The sequence below is a fragment of the Ipomoea triloba genome, chromosome 1 (genome assembly GCF_003576645.1).
Source record: "Ipomoea triloba cultivar NCNSP0323 chromosome 1, ASM357664v1".
NCBI classification, from domain to species: domain Eukaryota; kingdom Viridiplantae; phylum Streptophyta; class Magnoliopsida; order Solanales; family Convolvulaceae; genus Ipomoea; species Ipomoea triloba.
In genome coordinates, this window is record NC_044916.1 from 23,991,775 (window position 1) to 24,006,140 (window position 14,366).

Here is a 14,366-nt window from a genome sequence, read left to right on the forward strand (position 1 = left end):
GATAAAAAATCAGTGGGATTAGAATCTGACCTTGAGGGGTGGTTGGTTGGTCCGCAACCAGTGCCACATTCCGTCTGTCCACCACATCCTCATCTCTTGGAAACATCTCAAATTCGAAGGCTTTGAGATCTCTGAATAGTTGGTCGGTTGTGGTGTTCTTCAAATCCCTGTGATCACGCATTGTGATCATGGGAGACAAATTTCAAACGGAATAATTTTCCCTCCAACGGAATTATTCCTCAACTCTCATATAAAAAGGACGTGAAGACACAAGCTAAGTGCGGTTAAGTGAAGTGTGGTTCATTCGAAAATCTTAAGAGGTGTCTGATTCAAACGTTCAAGTGCAAGTGCTAAATTTGGAATATCATCCTGATATTCAAAAACACCGAGAAAACACATCTTAGTGTTTGAGAGAGTTACAAAGCTTAAACTGCTACACATCTAGAAGGTGACCGAAGCTGCTCTACATCGAAATTGATTCAACGATAGCTTGTGGTCAGATTGGAGTTTGTTACATTCAACTGTGACAACCAAAGGTCCTTGCTTTGGATTAAGCAAGAAGAGGCGGAGTAACCTGGCAGCTGTCTAGTGAAGATCCTGAGGCTTGAGGCGGGCTTGGTGATCAAAGCTCAAGTGCTCGAGAGGTGGAGTAACTGGAAGCGGGGAGAAAAACCTGAGGAGAGGCGGAGTAACCTGGGAGCTGTCTTGTGAAGATCCTGAGGCTTGAGGCGGGCTTGGTGATCAAAGCTCAAGTGCTCGATAGGTGGAGTAACAAGAAGCGGGGCGAAAAACCTGAGGCTTGAGGCGGGCTTCGTGATCAAAGCTCAAGCGCTCGATATTGTACTAAAAAGGGAAGTTTTTAGTGCAATCCTTCCAGGGAGTTTCTGGAAGAAGAGTGGACGTAGGCGGGTTGGCCGAACCACTTAAAAATCTCTCTTGCATTTACTTTCTGCTTTTATCTCTCGCTAACCTCTCGATTGCACTACATATAAACACACCTCTCGAACTAACTCAAACTCGTGCTAACTAAAAGGGGATAACATTTCCGCTGCGCATAAAACTTTGTCTTCACCTCGTGAGGTATCGAACCTAAACATCCTAAGTTCAATACACACGAGAGGTCGAAAAGATTTGCAAAATCTTATACAAGTCTATTCACCCCCCCCCCTAGACTTGTACCCCATCCCCTTGGGACCAACAATTGGTATCAGAGCAAGTTCTCTGATCGATATAAACCTTTGTTTATATTGCCTAGAGATCCTTCTTTGAAAAATCTTTTAAAAATTTTCAAAGCACGAGATAATTCTTCTAATATGGATAGCATGTTGTCGAGACATCTTCTCTTTGATCTTAGCAGGTTCGATGACTGGAAAACACGCATGCTTGCGTATCTATCAGCCCTCCATGATGAGATGGCCGAAGTTATAACATCTGGACCAGTCAAGATCATGATGGTAAACACGGCTGCTGAGCAAACCAGAGATACACCAAAGTATGTCCCCAAACCTAGGGAAGAATGGACAAGTGATGATAGGAAGAGAAACAACTTGGACAACATTGCCAAGGATATTCTCTTCAGAGCTATAGACGAAACCATCTTTCCAAAAGTAAGAAAGTGCAAAACGGCGAAAGAGGTATGGGATACTTTGATGTTAATTGGTGAAGGTGACGAACAGGAGAAGGAGAACAAGCTCACCGTGGCCATGAAGAAGTTCGAGGACTTCAAGATGAAGCCAGGGGAGAGCATCGACAGCATGGAATCTCGTTTCATGAAGCTATCAATAGAGATCAGTGATCTCGAGAAGGAGATTCCACAAAAGGAGCTAAACCTGAAGGTCTTACGAGGCCTTACCAAGGAGTGGGAAATGAAGGTGATCACAATGCGTGATCACAGGGATTTGAAGAACACCACAACCGACCAACTGTTCAGAGATCTCAAAGCCTTCGAATTTGAGATGTTTCCGAGAGATGAGGACGTGGTGGACAGACGGAATGTGGCACTGGTTGCTGATCAACCAACCACTTCCTCAAGGTCAGACCCTAATCCCACTGACTTTTTATCTGACGAACAGTTTGCTTTCTTCATGAGAAAATTCAGGAAGTTCATGAAGAAGACACCGGAGAGCAATACAAGTTCACCTTCCTCCTCAAGAAGAAAAAATGAGAGATACACATCCAGAAGAATGGAGGAAGAAGATCAAGGTCTATGCTACAACTGCAGGAGACCAGGGCACTTCAAGGCTGAATGCCCTTACCCACCGGTAAGCAAGCATCAATGCCAGGAAGGCAAGGATTCCAGAAGAAAAGAGGAATCCAGAGAGAAGCCAGCCAAAGGTGGCTTCAAGGGAGAAACAAAGACACACCTGCGCAGGAAGGCGCTTGTTGCTGAGGAACTCGAGAAGGCAATCGAGGAGTCCGAGACGTCGAGCTCCAGCGATAGCAGCAGCAGCTCAAAGGATGAGAGGGGGCTCATCTGCTTATACACTACAGAAGAGGAGGATCAATGCTTGATGGCTATCAATAATGAGGTAACCTCCCCTTCTACATCTCGCTGCTCTATTTCTACCTCTCAATGTTCTTCGTTTAGGAGCGATGAGGATCCCTTCGAGACTATGGAATTAATCAGAAGGAACCTCAAAATCGCTAACAGCACTCATGCCAAAATCAGGGAAGAAAACAGCAAGCTAACTGCTGAAAGAGATATGCTTAAGAACGTCTCGAAAGAGAATTCGGAGCTAACTCTCAAAGTAACTGAGTTAGAAGCTAAAGTAATCCTACTGGCTGAAGAGTGCAAAGCTCGAGAGACCAGAGAGCTTAATCTTAGAAAGGTCATAGCATTATAAACTAATTCCTCCAAAGCTATGGAGAAAATGGTGGATGATCACAGACCAGCAAATGACAGAACCGGTCTGGGGTTCCGTCAGAACAGTCTCTCGAGAGATAAGCAGACCAACGGTTCGGGAACTTCAAGAAATGGAGGATCTCAACCCAAACCGAATAAGGGTCATAAAGGACCTACAAAAGGGACCAGAGTAGCTATTCATAAACCGTCCCTATACACCAGCAATGGAAAGTATAGGAAAGCTACGAAGAATAGCCGGGTAACCAATATCGAGAGATCACCTAGCTATCTCTCGCAAGGCCATTCCAAGTACAAAAAAGGCTACATTCCATATAATGCGCCTCAAGGCAAATATGGAAGGTCTGAGATCCACAGAGTTAGGAACTCACAGATGGAGAAAGGCAGACTCTATCCATCTAGTGAGAATTGGTCATCGAATCATGATTTCTGGAAGAAACCTCACTTCCAGCAATTTCACATGACCAAACAGGCAATGAAGNCTAGGGGAGAGCATCGACAGCATGGAATCTCGGTTCATGAAGCTATCAATAGAGATCAGTGATCTCGAGAAGGAGATTCCACAAAAGGAGCTAAACATGAAGGTCTTACGAGGCCTTACCAAGGAGTGGGAAATGAAGGTGATCACAATGCGTGATCACAGGGATTTGAAGAACACCACAACCGACCAACTGTTCAGAGATCTCAAAGCCTTCGAATTTGAGATGTTTCCGAGAGATGAGGACGTGGTGGACAGACGGAATGTGGCACTGGTTGCTGATCAACCAACCACTTCCTCAAGGTCAGACCCTAATCCCACTGACTTTTTATCTGACGAACAGTTTGCTTTCTTCATGAGAAAATTCAGGAAGTTCATGAAGAAGACACCGGAGAGCAATACAAGTTCACCTTCCTCCTCAAGAAGAAAAAATGAGAGATACACATCCAGAAGAATGGAGGAAGAAGATCAAGGTCTATGCTACAACTGCAGGAGACCAGGGCACTTCAAGGCTGAATGCCCTTACCCACCGGTAAGCAAGCATCAATGCCAGGAAGGCAAGGATTCCAGAAGAAAAGAGGAATCCAGAGAGAAGCCAGCCAAAGGTGGCTTCAAGGGAGAAACAAAGACACACCTGCGCAGGAAGGCGCTTGTTGCTGAGGAACTCGAGAAGGCAATCGAGGAGTCCGAGACGTCGAGCTCCAGCGATAGCAGCAGCAGCTCAAAGGATGAGAGGGGGCTCATCTGCTTATACACTACAGAAGAGGAGGATCAATGCTTGATGGCTATCAATAATGAGGTAACCTCCCCTTCTACATCTCGCTGCTCTATTTCTACCTCTCAATGTTCTTCGTTTAGGAGCGATGAGGATCCCTTCGAGACTATGGAATTAATCAGAAGGAACCTCAAAATCGCTAACAGCACTCATGCCAAAATCAGGGAAGAAAACAGCAAGCTAACTGCTGAAAGAGATATGCTTAAGAACGTCTCGAAAGAGAATTCGGAGCTAACTCTCAAAGTAACTGAGTTAGAAGCTAAAGTAATCCTACTGGCTGAAGAGTGCAAAGCTCGAGAGACCAGAGAGCTTAATCTTAGAAAGGTCATAGCATTATAAACTAATTCCTCCAAAGCTATGGAGAAAATGGTGGATGATCACAGACCAGCAAATGACAGAACCGGTCTGGGGTTCCGTCAGAACAGTCTCTCGAGAGATAAGCAGACCAACGGTTCGGGAACTTCAAGAAATGGAGGATCTCAACCCAAACCGAATAAGGGTCATAAAGGACCTACAAAAGGGACCAGAGTAGCTATTCATAAACCGTCCCTATACACCAGCAATGGAAAGTATAGGAAAGCTACGAAGAATAGCCGGGTAACCAATATCGAGAGATCACCTAGCTATCTCTCGCAAGGCCATTCCAAGTACAAAAAAGGCTACATTCCATATAATGCGCCTCAAGGCAAATATGGAAGGTCTGAGATCCACAGAGTTAGGAACTCACAGATGGAGAAAGGCAGACTCTATCCATCTAGTGAGAATTGGTCATCGAATCATGATTTCTGGAAGAAACCTCACTTCCAGCAATTTCACATGACCAAACAGGCAATGAAGGGCATGGTGCGTAAGTCCGAGGTCAGGCCTCAACCAAAACTTATCTATGCACCTAAGAGGCCCAGAGTCTTTGCTAGCATTCCTTATGATTATCAAACGTATAATGGCTACATTGCACCTAGGCCTGGAGTAATGGGTCCAAGGTATAAATGGATGCCTAAACTTACTAACCAACCAGGACCCAAAGTTTGGGTACCTAAATCTGCTTGATCTGCTTGCAGGACACAAGGGACGTGTGGTTCATTGACAGTGGATGTTCGAGACATATGACTGGAAACCTCACGCTGCTTGAGAACATCCACCCTATCGAAGGTCCCTCGGTAACATTTGGCGACAACGAGAAGAAAGGACGCACAAAGGCTGTTGGTGAAATTCATAAGAATGAATTGGTGATCAAGGGGGTATCCTACGTTGAGGGGCTCAAGTTCAACCTCCTTAGCACAAGCCAGTTCTGTGACAAGGGCTACAGAGTGATCTTCACCAAAAGCAAGTGCCGGATTATCAATGAAGAATCTCTCGAAGTCGTCTTGGAAGCAGCAAGAAAAGGAAACATGTACATAGTGGATTGAAGATCTGCCAAACCATCCCTATGTATGCTGGCAAGGAGCAAGGAAGACTTATGCTGGGATTGGCACAGTAAGCTTAGCCATCTGAACTTCAAAACTATCAACAAGCTTACTAAGAGGAACCTTGTGGAAGGACTGCCCAAAGTGACGTTTCGAAAGGATAAGATTTGTGAGGCATGTCAACGCTGCAAACAGATCAAATCCTCTTTCAAAAGCAAAGCCGAGACATCATCCACTAGACCATTAAGTCTTCTTCACATGGACTTATTTGGACCAGTGGATCCACCCAGCATGAGAGGAAGAAAGTACACTCTTGTGGTAGTAGATGACTACACAAGATTCACCTGGACCGTGTTCTTAACGAAGAAAAGCGAGACAAAAGTTGCCCTACCAAATCTTTTGAAGCAAGTTCAAGTTGAAAAGGATGTCTCGATACTAAAGATCCGATCAGATCAAGGTGGAAAGTTCGTTAATCAAGTAATCGAGAGCTACTGCAACGAGAACGGGATTCATCATCAACTGTCAGCTGCTCGAACACCTCAACAAAACGGAGTTGCTGAAAGGAGAAACAGAACTCTCAAGGAAGCAGCAAGGACCATGCTCTCACAAGCCGACATACCTCAAGGATTTTGGGCAGAAGTGGTCAACACAACGTGCTATACCCAAAATCGGTCCTTGATCGTGAAAGGAGTTGGAAAGACTCCATATGAGTTGTGGAATGGAAGGAAACCGAATGTAAGCTACTTTCACACATTCGGGTGCAAATGTTATATCCACAACAATGGGAAGACTCAGCTAAGAACTTTTGAAGAAAAGGCAGATGATGGAGTATTTCTGGGATACTCATCGACAAGCAAAGCATTCAGAGTCTTCAACAAGCGGAGATTGGTGGTTGAAGAATCCATACATGTCTCTTTTGATGATAGAGCATCGACAGATCAACCATCAAAGTCAATGGAAGCAGCTGAGNTATAAACTAATTCCTCCAAAGCTATGGAGAAAATGGTGGATGATCACAGACCAGCAAATGACAGAACCGGTCTGGGGTTCCGTCAGAACAGTCTCTCGAGAGATAAGCAGACCAACGGTTCGGGAACTTCAAGAAATGGAGGATCTCAACCCAAACCGAATAAGGGTCATAAAGGACCTACAAAAGGGACCAGAGTAGCTATTCATAAACCGTCCCTATACACCAGCAATGGAAAGTATAGGAAAGCTACGAAGAATAGCCGGGTAACCAATATCGAGAGATCACCTAGCTATCTCTCGCAAGGCCATTCCAAGTACAAAAAAGGCTACATTCCATATAATGCGCCTCAAGGCAAATATGGAAGGTCTGAGATCCACAGAGTTAGGAACTCACAGATGGAGAAAGGCAGACTCTATCCATCTAGTGAGAATTGGTCATCGAATCATGATTTCTGGAAGAAACCTCACTTCCAGCAATTTCACATGACCAAACAGGCAATGAAGGGCATGGTGCGTAAGTCCGAGGTCAGGCCTCAACCAAAACTTATCTATGCACCTAAGAGGCCCAGAGTCTTTGCTAGCATTCCTTATGATTATCAAACGTATAATGGCTACATTGCACCTAGGCCTGGAGTAATGGGTCCAAGGTATAAATGGATGCCTAAACTTACTAACCAACCAGGACCCAAAGTTTGGGTACCTAAATCTGCTTGATCTGCTTGCAGGACACAAGGGACGTGTGGTTCATTGACAGTGGATGTTCGAGACATATGACTGGAAACCTCACGCTGCTTGAGAACATCCACCCTATCGAAGGTCCCTCGGTAACATTTGGCGACAACGAGAAGAAAGGACGCACAAAGGCTGTTGGTGAAATTCATAAGAATGAATTGGTGATCAAGGGGGTATCCTACGTTGAGGGGCTCAAGTTCAACCTCCTTAGCACAAGCCAGTTCTGTGACAAGGGCTACAGAGTGATCTTCACCAAAAGCAAGTGCCGGATTATCAATGAAGAATCTCTCGAAGTCGTCTTGGAAGCAGCAAGAAAAGGAAACATGTACATAGTGGATTGAAGATCTGCCAAACCATCCCTATGTATGCTGGCAAGGAGCAAGGAAGACTTATGCTGGGATTGGCACAGTAAGCTTAGCCATCTGAACTTCAAAACTATCAACAAGCTTACTAAGAGGAACCTTGTGGAAGGACTGCCCAAAGTGACGTTTCGAAAGGATAAGATTTGTGAGGCATGTCAACGCTGCAAACAGATCAAATCCTCTTTCAAAAGCAAAGCCGAGACATCATCCACTAGACCATTAAGTCTTCTTCACATGGACTTATTTGGACCAGTGGATCCACCCAGCATGAGAGGAAGAAAGTACACTCTTGTGGTAGTAGATGACTACACAAGATTCACCTGGACCGTGTTCTTAACGAAGAAAAGCGAGACAAAAGTTGCCCTACCAAATCTTTTGAAGCAAGTTCAAGTTGAAAAGGATGTCTCGATACTAAAGATCCGATCAGATCAAGGTGGAAAGTTCGTTAATCAAGTAATCGAGAGCTACTGCAACGAGAACGGGATTCATCATCAACTGTCAGCTGCTCGAACACCTCAACAAAACGGAGTTGCTGAAAGGAGAAACAGAACTCTCAAGGAAGCAGCAAGGACCATGCTCTCACAAGCCGACATACCTCAAGGATTTTGGGCAGAAGTGGTCAACACAACGTGCTATACCCAAAATCGGTCCTTGATCGTGAAAGGAGTTGGAAAGACTCCATATGAGTTGTGGAATGGAAGGAAACCGAATGTAAGCTACTTTCACACATTCGGGTGCAAATGTTATATCCACAACAATGGGAAGACTCAGCTAAGAACTTTTGAAGAAAAGGCAGATGATGGAGTATTTCTGGGATACTCATCGACAAGCAAAGCATTCAGAGTCTTCAACAAGCGGAGATTGGTGGTTGAAGAATCCATACATGTCTCTTTTGATGATAGAGCATCAACAGATCAACCATCAAAGTCAATGGAAGCAGCTGAGGAAGCTCAGTCGGAGTCAATCGAGAGATTAGACTCACCTCTCGATGGGAAGAAACCGATAGTTCGAGACGTAGCGGAACTCCCGTCAGAATCAGATGATGAAGAGCCTACCAAGAAGAAAGCTCCTGACTCGGTTGATCCGATCCAGATCATAGATGTTCAACCCACATCTCAACCTACAACGGAGGTATCAACTGAGGAGCCACAACCCGACCTAAGATGGCTGAGAAGTCACCCTGCTGATCAAGTGATTGGAGATGTACGTGACAGAGTTCGGACCAGATCAGCATACAGAGAAAGCATGTTTGCTTGCTTTCTATCTCAAATAGAGCCCAAGGTGATCGATGAGGCTCTATGTGATCCAGATTGGGTGCAAGCCATGCAAGATGAACTTCATCAGTTTGAGCGGAACGATGTTTGGGAACTAGTTCCGAGACCTCATCATCAAAATGTCATTGGTACAAAGTGGGTCTTCAGAAACAAGATGAATGAGGATGGAGTCATTGTTAGGAACAAGGCCAGACTTGTTGCCAAAGGTTATTGCCAGGAGGAAGGGATAGATTTTGATGAAACCTTCGCTCCGGTGGCACGTCTCGAAGCCATACGCATCTTTCTCGCATATTCCGCCTTCAAAGACTTCAAAGTGTATCAAATGGATGTCAAGAGCGCTTTTCTGAACGGACTTCTCGAAGAAGAGGTGTACGTTGAACAACCTCCGGGTTTCTTGAAGGACGTGGGAGCTGACAAAGTATACAAGTTGAAGAAGGCACTTTACGGCTTAAAACAAGCTCCGAGAGCTTGGTATGATACCTTATCCTCTTTTCTACTTCAGTGTGGGTTCACCAAAGGCCTAGTGGACAAAACTTTGTTTAGAATTAAGGATGGGGATCATATCTTATTGGTGCAAATCTATGTGGACGATATCATTTTTGGAAGCACCAATCCAGACCTGTGCGAGAAGTTCTCCAGGTTGATGAAAGGGAAGTTCGAGATGAGCATGATGGGAGAACTCAACTACTTCCTTGGATTACAAGTGAGACAACTTAAGGAAGGTATCTTCATCAATCAGGAGAAATACACCAAGGACCTGCTCAGGAAATACAACATAGAAGGGAAATCCTCAGTCAAAGTACCCATGGGAACCTCTCTACGTATCGATGTCGACAGTGAAGGTCGAGAGGTCGATCAAACTACGTATCGAGGTATCATCGGATCTCTTCTTTATTTAACTGCTAGTAGACCAGATATATCCTTTGCAGTAGGTGTATGTGCTAGACTCCAGGCAAGTCCTAAGGAAAGTCACTTAAATGCATCTAAAAGGATCCTTAGATACCTCAAAGGTACGCAAAGTGTTGGACTTTGGTATTCGAGAGGTGGATCTTTCGAACTTATGGGTTATTCAGATGCGGACTTTGCCGGCTGTAAAATAGATCGAAAGAACACATCAGGGACATGTCAGTTTCTAGGTGGAAGACTTGTCTCATGGTTTAGCAAGAAACAGCATTCGATAGCTACAAGCACCGCTGAGGCAGAATATGTAGCAGCTGGATGTTGCTGTGCTCAGATTTTATAGATGAAGCAACAACTACTGGATTATGGTGTTGAATGTAAAGAGGTTAAGATTATGTGTGACAACACCAGTGCTATAGCTATTACTCAGAATCCAGTGTTACATTCAAGGACAAAACACATTGATATCAAGTATCACTTCATCCGAGACCATGTTGAGAAAAAGGATATAACTTTGGAATATGTTGCAGCGGAGGAGCAACTAGCAGATATTTTCACAAAAGCGTTATGTGAAAATAGATTTTCTCAACTAAGGCTAGAATTGGGAATGATAGAATTGGGGTGAATGGTCAAATCTTATCTTCTTGTATTTAGTGCCATGAACTGTTTCGCATGTGAGGAGCGGTTTCATCAACTTTATGGCAGCTTTGGAGTTACACAGCATTGAATGGTCATTCATTTGGTATCCCGTGACTCCACAGTGGTAACTTTTTGNCGGAACTCCAGCCAGAATCAGATGATGAAGAGTCTACCAAGAAGAAAGCTCCTGACTCGGTTGATCCGATCCAGATCATAGATGTTCAACCCACATCTCAACCTACAACGGAGGTATCAACTGAGGAGCCACAACCCGACCTAAGATGGCTGAGAAGTCACCCTGCTGATCAAGTGATTGGAGATGTACGTGACAGAGTTCGGACCAGATCAGCATACAGAGAAAGCATGTTTGCTTGCTTTCTATCTCAAATAGAGCCCAAGGTGATCGATGAGGCTCTATGTGATCCAGATTGGGTGCAAGCCATGCAAGATGAACTTCATCAGTTTGAGCGGAACGATGTTTGGGAACTAGTTCCGAGACCTCATCATCAAAATGTCATTGGTACAAAGTGGGTCTTCAGAAACAAGATGAATGAGGATGGAGTCATTGTTAGGAACAAGGCCAGACTTGTTGCCAAAGGTTATTGCCAGGAGGAAGGGATAGATTTTGATGAAACCTTCGCTCCGGTGGCACGTCTCGAAGCCATACGCATCTTTCTCGCATATTCCGCCTTCAAAGACTTCAAAGTGTATCAAATGGATGTCAAGAGCGCTTTTCTGAACGGACTTCTCGAAGAAGAGGTGTACGTTGAACAACCTCCGGGTTTCTTGAAGGACGTGGGAGCTGACAAAGTATACAAGTTGAAGAAGGCACTTTACGGCTTAAAACAAGCTCCGAGAGCTTGGTATGATACCTTATCCTCTTTTCTACTTCAGTGTGGGTTCACCAAAGGCCTAGTGGACAAAACTTTGTTTAGAATTAAGGATGGGGATCATATCTTATTGGTGCAAATCTATGTGGACGATATCATTTTTGGAAGCACCAATCCAGACCTGTGCGAGAAGTTCTCCAGGTTGATGAAAGGGAAGTTCGAGATGAGCATGATGGGAGAACTCAACTACTTCCTTGGATTACAAGTGAGACAACTTAAGGAAGGTATCTTCATCAATCAGGAGAAATACACCAAGGACCTGCTCAGGAAATACAACATAGAAGGGAAATCCTCAGTCAAAGTACCCATGGGAACCTCTCTACGTATCGATGTCGACAGTGAAGGTCGAGAGGTCGATCAAACTACGTATCGAGGTATCATCGGATCTCTTCTTTATTTAACTGCTAGTAGACCAGATATATCCTTTGCAGTAGGTGTATGTGCTAGACTCCAGGCAAGTCCTAAGGAAAGTCACTTAAATGCATCTAAAAGGATCCTTAGATACCTCAAAGGTACGCAAAGTGTTGGACTTTGGTATTCGAGAGGTGGATCTTTCGAACTTATGGGTTATTCAGATGCGGACTTTGCCGGCTGTAAAATAGATCGAAAGAACACATCAGGGACATGTCAGTTTCTAGGTGGAAGACTTGTCTCATGGTTTAGCAAGAAACAGCATTCGATAGCTACAAGCACCGCTGAGGCAGAATATGTAGCAGCTGGATGTTGCTGTGCTCAGATTTTATAGATGAAGCAACAACTACTGGATTATGGTGTTGAATGTAAAGAGGTTAAGATTATGTGTGACAACACCAGTGCTATAGCTATTACTCAGAATCCAGTGTTACATTCAAGGACAAAACACATTGATATCAAGTATCACTTCATCCGAGACCATGTTGAGAAAAAGGATATAACTTTGGAATATGTTGCAGCGGAGGAGCAACTAGCAGATATTTTCACAAAAGCGTTATGTGAAAATAGATTTTCTCAACTAAGGCTAGAATTGGGAATGATAGAATTGGGGTGAATGGTCAAATCTTATCTTCTTGTATTTAGTGCCATGAACTGTTTCGCATGTGAGGAGCGGTTTCATCAACTTTATGGCAGCTTTGGAGTTACACAGCATTGAATGGTCATTCATTTGGTATCCCGTGACTCCACAGTGGTAACTTTTTGGGCTATAAATAGAGGGGTTTTCTCATCAGTTTATGTCATCAACTTCTTCATGGAGAAGAAGAAAGGAAAAGACGATGTACCATTCTGGTATAGAGGAAGGAAATCAGCAACCAAGTCCAAAGATTTTCACGAAGAAAACTATCCAGAATTAACGAAGGGTGAACAGATTGCGGTGCTTCCTGATAATCCAAGCAAGCATCCTATTCCCATCCAAGGTGAATGGATCCCCAAATGCGAGGAGATCCACAACGATGGGATACTGGAGTCGGGAGGAGATTCTTGCCCAAGAGAGACTCCTACAGCTGCACGTTCTGGAAAAGGACCTCCCTCAACCAAATGGAGAACCAAGGGAAAGGGAGATGAAGCCTGTGAGGAAGGCAGCAGCGGAGAGAAGAACAAGAAGAAGTAGCCACCTCTAGTTCTGTTATTAGGATAAATAGGACTTTAGATGGCTAGTTCCTGTTCTAACGTTAGATTCCTGTTAGGCTGTCCAAGGCCAAACAAAAGTTTCTATGGAATCTAATAGGATATTGATTCATATGTAATATTTTCGGAAATCACTAAATGAACTTAAGGAAATGTTCCAAGTGATATCTTTTGATGAATCAATCTTGTCTCCTTATCGCAATCTGTGTTCGAAAGGTAGTTTGAGAGATACATGTTCAGTTTGCCTATGTGTTATGTCTCGAAGAAGGGTAGTTCGAGAGATACGTTATGTCTCGAAGAAGGGAAGTTCGAGAGTTCACTTCGAAAGATACCAAACTGACTATCTACGTATCTCTAAAAGGAGGAATAAGGAGGGTTAGGGATCAATCACTCAGGGGGAAGATCCTTAACCAGATCAAGACGGAGGATGTAACCCCTCGGCATTTTCGTAAGACTAAGGTTCGAAAAATATTTCCTTAAGCTATGACATTCATGAAATAGTCCCTCGAGGCTTCAAGAGAATTTTTTTTAGGAAGAATAGTTGTTATTAAGTTGCGATCGTTCGTGCCGGTCACGAACCGTAAAATTTTAGGAGCTGGTATTCGGACCCGATTATCCTAGGAAATGGATTATTAGACACCATATTATTATTCTTGAACTTCCTATTCAATTAAATCAGCCCATAGCAGCGAAAAGTTATTTTGATCGTACATCGCTAAAATTTCGCGGTGTACCGAACCTAGCCCAATTTTGAGGGTTAGTCTGGAATAAATTTTTGGTTTCGAGAATTATTCTATCTAGATTATTTTCTACCGAAACTTTATCTGTTTGGACCCCAACTGATAAGTTTAAAAATACACTATTATNGCAAATGATGAAATTCCTGGAAATGTGAAATTTTGCAAACTTGTCTGAAAAGGGCATGAAAATTATTTTGAGTGGCAAGTTATGACTTCATTCTTATTTGAGAAAAGCTTTATATGATTTAACGTTTATACGCTATTATACTATCTATAAATCGTTTCGTTACAGGCAGATTTTCAAATCATGGTAAAACTTTATAAAGCTTTTAGATTATCTATGTTTTCAAACCTTTGTCTACTTTTAAGTGACAAATGGATTTCCTTACTTAGCCGTCGTGCTAACTACACTTCGTTGTGTCCTTAACAGATGTCTAGGGTAGGCTCGTGTAGCCCACCTGAATCGGATCCTTCCGAGTTGGAGTTCCCTACCTACGATCATGATGATTATGTACAGTACTTAGTTGATGTCGACCCGTATGCTCCTGGATTCGCTCCTGACTCTCCAGCTCCGGCTTATGTTCCTGCTATTCCTTCCCCACCGTACAGTCCTCCTCCGACTTACCCAACTACACCCTCTCGTATCCCGGTTCGCAGTAGCCAGCCAAATTTTCTAGATGGGGCCAGGTCTAGGTTTGGGTCTTTTCCGGTAGAGGTGTTGGAAGGGAGTGATCCCTTAGAA